This window comes from Melospiza georgiana, chromosome 19 (genome assembly GCF_028018845.1).
Source record: "Melospiza georgiana isolate bMelGeo1 chromosome 19, bMelGeo1.pri, whole genome shotgun sequence".
NCBI lineage: Eukaryota > Metazoa > Chordata > Aves > Passeriformes > Passerellidae > Melospiza > Melospiza georgiana.
The window spans coordinates 12,470,483-12,478,072 of NC_080448.1; positions in this window are offsets into that span (position 1 = coordinate 12,470,483).

Here is a 7,590-nt window from a genome sequence, read left to right on the forward strand (position 1 = left end):
ATACTGAGAGACAGGGGAATTGAGGCCGAGCACCTACGTGTCCCCACGTGTGGCTTCAGGCATGTCCTCGTGACCGCAGGCTGCCATTGCTCTTCTCCTTTAAAACTTCCTTCTCTGGGGGGGCAGTTGTGGCCAGATCCCTGCTTTTGTAATTCTCTATTCCATTCTAGTTTTCTAAAGGAATAAGGGGCCGGGGGGGAGCATTGGTTTGTTTGTCCCGCAGCGTTTGGTTACAAGTGTCCATGTCCGTAGTATCCGTACACTTGTAGTAGAACTTGCAATCAGAGTATAATATCAATACTGCTAAAATCTGCATGTCCTCTGTGTGACTGATACAGCGTGGCTGTTGCATTTTTATAAGTACCAGAATGAAAGCAAAATAAAAATAGCAAACCTAGTGGGGAATAATTTAAGTCTCAGCCCTGCCCCCTCAGACTAATTCACGATTGACTCACGATCCGTGTGAAAACACCGATTGTTAACGTTCCCTCCAGCTGGGAGTGCAGCTGTAGTCCAGCCATTCCATAGTAGGTGGATAGACCGAGCAGTTAAAGCTTTTCCAGTTTAGTAAAACCATTTTTTACAACCACAAAACCTCGTACCCACCAATGCGCTGAGTATGTTGGCATTTCCAGTTGACATATTGTAAATATTTACGATGTTTCCTCCAAATAGTAATTAACATTTCTAAAGAAATTATCTGAGCATCACCATTGGAAAGTTTGTTTTGGGGAATTGATAGTTATTACTGTACATCTGAATTTATTGATGGCAAACATAACTGATCATTCCCCAGAATCCTATTTTTTCATTACAGTATCTAACTTTTTGCCTCCTCTTTTTTGGTTTTGCTGGTTATAAAGGTTTGGATTGGAGAGGGCTCACTGGATCCCAATCCTTGGAGCTGGATCATTGGATTCAAATCATAATGTGGATAGGATAGGGAGGCTGAATTACAAGGATTCATGGAGCGGGATCAAATTACCAGGAACATAGGAGTGGATTCCTGCCCCAACCAAACCGCATTCGTGTGGATTTTTTTATTCAACTCAATTGGCTATTCCAAAGATATTTTTGTTCCTATTTTTGACGATTGGAGCCCTTAAGATGCACGATGGAGTTTTGCATTTTTTTGGTAAAAGGAGCAAAGCGAGGACCTGGAGAGGTACGCTGGAGCAATCTCCTTGGAAGGATTCAGCACGAGTAGATGGTAAACCTTAAAGGGGAAAAAGGGGGGTTTGTTTAAAAAAAAAAAAAGTAAATAAGTCATTTGTCTAAATTTAAAGACCAAAATTGGAGTTAAAGATGACGTAGGTTTCAATTGGCCATTGCTTTTTTTCTTTGACAAATAAAATTTTTACAAAAACACGCCCCGTGTCATCGTTGGTCGCAGCGTCGCCCTCGCGTTGGGACCCGGACAAAAGCCTTTTGTGTGGAACAGAGCTGGAGTGTTGCACAGGAAACATCCATGTTTGAGCTTCTCCTCAATAAAGGATCAGTTCCCTGGGAAATGGGTGGAATCCAGCGCTGGGGAGGGGAAAAGAATGAATTAGCCCTGTTTAAAGGAGGGAGTGTTGATAGGAGATCTCAGGGGGAAAATGGGAGATTTATGGGCTTGTCCTGGGGCTGAATGGGGCAGAACTGGTCTGTGTGACCATTCCTGCTGTGGGTGGAGGGAGGGAGCAGGAGTTGGGCAGGGCCCATTGCACCCCTGGGGCCAGGCCGGCCCTTCCTTCCCCCTGCGGCTCCCTGGGATGCCCAGCGCAGGCTGTGTCCCCGGGAAGGGGGGCTGTGGCTGCCAGAGCACTGTGTGAGGGTGTGGGAGCAGGGCAGGGGGGGCTCCATGGCAGCAAAGGTGCAGTTCAGCCCAAAAACCCCAAACTCCGCTGGCAATGGGTCCGTTCCTGCTGGTGAAGGAAAGTGAAAGTGTTTTATAGGGTACTGGTGTGCTCAGGGTGCTTCACAAAGCAAAACCTGACGAGTTTGGTGTGCCAGGACTGGAGCTTGGAGAGGATCCCTCTCTAAGGACCCACGGGCAGGAGGATTGAAGGGCCCTGGCCCTGCTGAGGGATCACTTTGGGATACAGCTGTTAGCTCTGAGCCAGGGAGTGCAGGCAGAGCTGCTGCCTCTAGGCAGGGTCACCAGGAACTCATCAATGTGTGGAGCACTGATTTCAGGGCAATTCAGCCAACTGGGACACTGAATTCACTGTGCAAAGTGTGTGCAGGAGCTGCAGGAAGGCTGGAACTCGGAATTCCCTGTGCAAGGTGTATGCTGGAGCTGCAGGGAGGCTGTAATTTGTCAAGCCTGCTTCTGGTGGCTGCAGGATGTGCCCCAAGTCTCACCTGTGTGTGGATCAACTACTGGAGCAGGAGCTACGTGAGGATTTTTTGCTCCTGGGATTATCTCGGTGGTTTGGATCACCCCGTGGATGCTCCAGGAGGGCACTGACACCCAGGAGGAGGAGATGCCTGCACAGTGTTCTCCACTTTGGGATCTGTGGAGTGTCACTTTCCCAGAAAGCTGCTGCCTGGAGTCTCTCAGCTGGTGGGGACCACACCTCTGCCAGAAGGCTGCAATCCTCCCGTGGAGAGGAGAGGATCCTTTCCATCTCACCTGGAGAAGGGGAGGGAACAGAGCCCTCCTGGGCTGTCCCTCGTTCTGGCTTTCCCCCTCCAAAGGGGAGCTGGGGTCGCTGCAGGAGGAGCTGCTGGTCTGTTCCTGCCCCAGCATCACCCACTCGCTTTGTTGTGTGTCCCAGCTGTGGTGTCTGTGAGATCCTGTAATGAACCTGCTCCCAGTGTGGAGCTCTCATGTATTCCCTTTTTTCCCCATAAATTGTTTCCATCACCGTGCTGGAGCAGGGAAACCACAGGGTGAGGCAAGGCTTTCCCCAAGTGCCCTGTGTTTTAATTTCAGATTCTGATCCAGCGTGTTCCACCGTCCTCGGGGGGAGCATCATGTTCTCTGATTGACATAAAATACAGGAATTAAATTAATATCTCAGAAATGTGCTATGAACCAGGTTTGACAGCAGCAGGAGAAGTTAACTGGAGGAGGCTGTGCCTCCTGACACACTCTCAGTTTTTAATTATGCCACGTTATGAGTTCATTAACATTGTGACAGGCATGATGAGGAGTCGGTGAGTTTTGGGAGCAACACTCGTGCCTGGCACTACCCGGGGAGCCTGGTGCCATCTCCTTTGCCCTTCAGCTCCTCCAAGGGTGAAAGTGAACCTGGTAAGTGCCCGTTTGGCTTCCCCCGTGGGGAACCTGCTTCCTGGGAGCCGTGCACCGGCCTGGCTGGGGGACAAAGCTGGTTTTAATATCCTTGTGCATTATTGGGAGGAACAGGCTGTTCCACCAGCACCTCTTCCAGGAAGGTGTTTGCTTGGATTTCAACAGATGCCAACCAAGGCAAGGTGTCTTCTTTCATCAGTGTGTTCTTCCTGAAACTAAATATTTTGAGAGGCCATTCTCTCTGAGGAAGGTAGAAATGGGTAGGGAGATGGAATTGGAGGGGACAGCCAAGCGCGGCCCCTCTCCTGAGCCAGAGCAGGCGAGTTCCCAGCGAGCAGGGAGCGTTCCCTGCCCCGTCAGCCTGGCTGAGCTGCGGGAATCTGTCCCGACGCTCCCGCTCGGTCCCGATAGTGCCGCTTTGTTGGTACAACTGAGGCCGATTGTGCCCCGGGCCGGCGGCCCCTCCGTGCCCCGCAGCTGCCGGCGCCCGGCCCCGTCGGTTCCGATACTGCCTCCTTTGTGCGGGCTGCGATATCCCTCCCGGAGATGCTGTGCTCCTCCCCGAGACCGAGGGAATCTCCGCTCCTCATCGCACAGCGTCCCGAGAGCCCCGTGCTTAAACAGCCGGCGCTGCCTCCGAAATAGAAACGCTTAGAAAACTTGTGGTTGCTCCCAGAAACCACAGCTTGGGGTTTTTTTTTTCTGTTGTTTGTTTGGGGTTTTTTTCTAACAGAAACTTCTGCTTTAGAACAGGAGATCCTTTCATTGATCTGTGTGTGTTGGTTGTGCCGTGAGGTTTCTTGCTCCTGATAACAGCAGAGGTTTTAGCTGTGCAGCAAAATTAGAGTGATTTCTAGACTGGCTTAGAGCAGCCCCGGCTTTGGTGGGTCCCCCATGCCGAGTGCAGAGCAATCCTGGCTGCACCTGCTCGGGAGGAGCCGTTTCAAACAGAGAGCTGAATTATTGGGAAAACTGAAGATTCCAGGCAGTTCCCTGTGTAATAAGCGTTCCCTGAAATCCCTCTCTGAAGGTGAGGCAGTGATGTACCCACCTGCACTGCCTGGTGTCTGCAGTGCTTTGTGCTGCCCTGGCAGAGCTGTGGGATGGGATGGGATGGGATGGGATGGGCACAAAGCCTGGCAAAGCTTCAGGATGAAATGGGCATGGAGCAGAGCAGAGCTGCAGGATGGGATGGGCACAGAGCCTGGCAGGGCTGCAGGATAGGACGGGCACGGAGCCTGGAGGAGCTGCAGGATAGGACGGGCACAGAGCCTGGCAGAGCTGCAGGATGGGATGGGCACAGATCCTTGCAGAGCTGCAGGATGGGATGGGCACAGATCCTTGCAGAGCTGCAGGATGGGATGGGCACAGAGCCTGGCAGAGTCATGGGACAGCACGGGCACGGAGCCCAGCAGAGCTGCAGGATGGGATGGGCATGGAGCAAGGCAGAGCTGCGGGATGGGCACAGAGCCTGGCAGAGCTGTGGGACACGATGGGATGGGTACAGAGCCTGGCAGAGCTGCGGGAGGGTCCGGGAGCCTGGGAGAGCCGCAGGACAGGCACAGAGCCCAGCAGTGCCGTGGGACGGGCACGGAGCCTGGCAGAGCTGCGGGACAGGACGGGCACGGAGCCTGGCAGTGCCGTGGGATGGGCACGGAGCGGGGCAGAGCCGCAGGATCAGGGGCTGCCGCCTCTCCCGGCGCTCCCTCGCCCTGCCCTGGGGGCTCAGGGGGTCCCTCACCTCTGCGGCCCCTCCCGGCTGCCTGCATGTGCCGCTCGCAGAGCCATTAACATAATTTTATACCCTAATTTGTGTAATCATTACAGAGCGGAGCAGGGCATTGTTCACACGAGTAATTACCTCTATATTCTAATAGCTCTAATTCATCCCTTCAGTGAGTTTCGTGTTTCAGTGACTCAGCCGCGATTCACGCTCCGGGTCCCGTGTTTTCTGAAGAAATGCCCGTTTCTCGCGTGGCTCGGTGCCCTCTGCGCCGCTGCTGACGGGACAGATCCCGAGGAGCTCGGGATGCCGACCCGGGCGGGTGTGCCAGCCTGGACCCGGGGCTCTGGGCTCCTGCATCCCGCGGGGCGTTCCGCTGGCCGGGATGCTGCGGGGAGCGGCTGCCAGCGGAAATTTCAACACGGAAAACTTGGCAGTTTGCTGAGCTCCGGGTGTTTTCCCTCTGACAAAAGGCAGGGCTGTATTTTTGTCGTGATTTTTGGTACGAGATGAGGCGCGGGGATAGAATCCCGCCGCGCAGGCTCTGGCTGCATCGATTCTCCATCCTCACACGTGCGTGTCTGTACAGTACACAGGCAGGAGGGAAGGCATGGGGAGCGTCATTTTCTGCCTGATTTGCAGGATGACACAGGATATTTTCCCGAAGGCACCGAAATTAATTTGAGGCAGAGCTGCCTGCTACCACCAAAGGTTTTGTTTCCCCCTGGAAACACGGAGCAAAGTTGGTTCCTTGGCCAGCGAGAGCAGGGATGCTCTGCCCGAGGCTCCCGCCAGCGCCGCATGCTCGTCCCTGTGGGATCAGCTGAGCGATGCAGATGAATGCACAGACATTGATTGTTTTGGAGACAATCCATAACTGCCAAATGAGATTAAACACCACCCAGGTCCCAGCAAAAAATAAAAGTAAATAGCAAAGAATAAAGAAAATGGGGCACGGCATTGGCAAATGGTCCTGGGGGAGCATCTAGGCGAGCATTAATCCCTGCCATCCCCGTCCCCGGAGGATTTGGGGGCTCTCTGCCGCTGTTAATCGCAGCAGCCCTGCAGGGAAGGTAATGCAGCATTATCCGTGCGCTCCAGCTGTGGCCGGGGAGGAGGCAGCAGCCGGCTCGGCCGAGCTTTGCCGTGTGCCAGTGAAAGATCAGGGATTAGCGTTAGGATTTCCTCGCTGCCCGCCCGGGCTGCTCTAATTCAGGGCTGGTGTTTTTCCCTAAATCACTGACCTCGTGTGCCTGCTGTGTGCCCGGGAGGAGCCGGGGCAGATGGTGGCCAGGGGAGCGGGGCAGGAGCGGATGTTTCCCTGCAGTCCCTGGCCCCGCAGGAATTATTACTAAAAATGGTCACTGGTGATTAACCGGAGCAGTGCGCTGCTGCTGAGGGATTGGTGCGGGCTCTGGCTCGGCGAGTTTTCAAATCAAACTGGGAGCAGCTTTCCTGGAGAGCGGCGGAGTTCAGCAGGTTCAAAGGCAGAGCGCTGAGGGCAGCCCGGGCAGGGGTGACCGGGGGTCGCTGGCACCTGCCAGGGGGCTCTGAAATGTCCCATGTGAGACAGAAAGAGCTGCGATCTCCTCGTGTCTGTGCACGCCCTGTAAACCACAAGGACACACGGGAGCTGTGGCTGCCCCATCCACCCCTGGAAGCGTTCAAGGACGGGGCTTGGAGCAGCCTGGTCTAGTGGAAGGTGTCCCATGGTTTTCAATATCCCTTCCAGCCCAAACCATTCCACGATCCTGGGCTTTCACATCAAGTGTGGGCAATCCCAGCATGTGACACCAGTGCCCAGCGCCGTGTGCGGCTGTCCCGGGGTGTCCCCAGAGTGGCAGCGGTGCCAGGGATGGGCACGGGCAGCGCCAGGGATGGGCCACCCCAGCAGCATCCCCGGGGCCCGTGTGACAGCCGAGGGGCGGCTCTGCCCTCCGCGGGGCGCACATGACAGCGCCGGTTTTATGGCCAAAAAAAGAAAGTTGTGACGGAGATGACCAAAATAACAACAAAAAGCCGCTGGGCGCGGGGCAGCCGCGGCGCTCAAGGTGCCGAGCGGAGATTAGCGCGGGCACGGCTGAGCACAAGGAGGTGGCGAGAGATAAGGGGATAAGGGCACTTCCCGGCGGGGCCGAGCGCAGCCCGGGGTCGCTGTCCCTGCTCCGGGCGCGGCGTGTGCGGGGCGCGGGGAGCCCGCAGAGCCCGCAGAGCCCGCAGAGCCCGCAGAGCCCGCAGAGCCCGCGGAGCCCCGCAGAGCCCGCAGAGCCCGCAGAGCCCGCAGAGCCCGCAGAGCCCCGCACGCTGCCGTGGGCGGATTCCCGGGTGGCAGCGATCCCCGGGAGGCAGGAAGGGTTCCCCGTGGCAGCCGGGCTGAGGGGACGGGGCTGCAGGAGGGGCGGCAGGGAAGGCAGAGCTGGGGAGAGCCGCGAGGAAGGGAGGGATCAGCGCGGGGCAGCGTGCCGTGGGAATGCTTCCACCAGGGAATGCCTGAGGCGTGGGGTAACCGCGGGGCTTTTCCTGCCTGGCGCTGGGCAGCCCTGGCATGGGGACAGCGGTGGGAGCTCTGGCATGGGGAGCCGGGGGTGTCTCCCTGCTGCCACAGCAGCGTGCGGCCCTGGCGCCA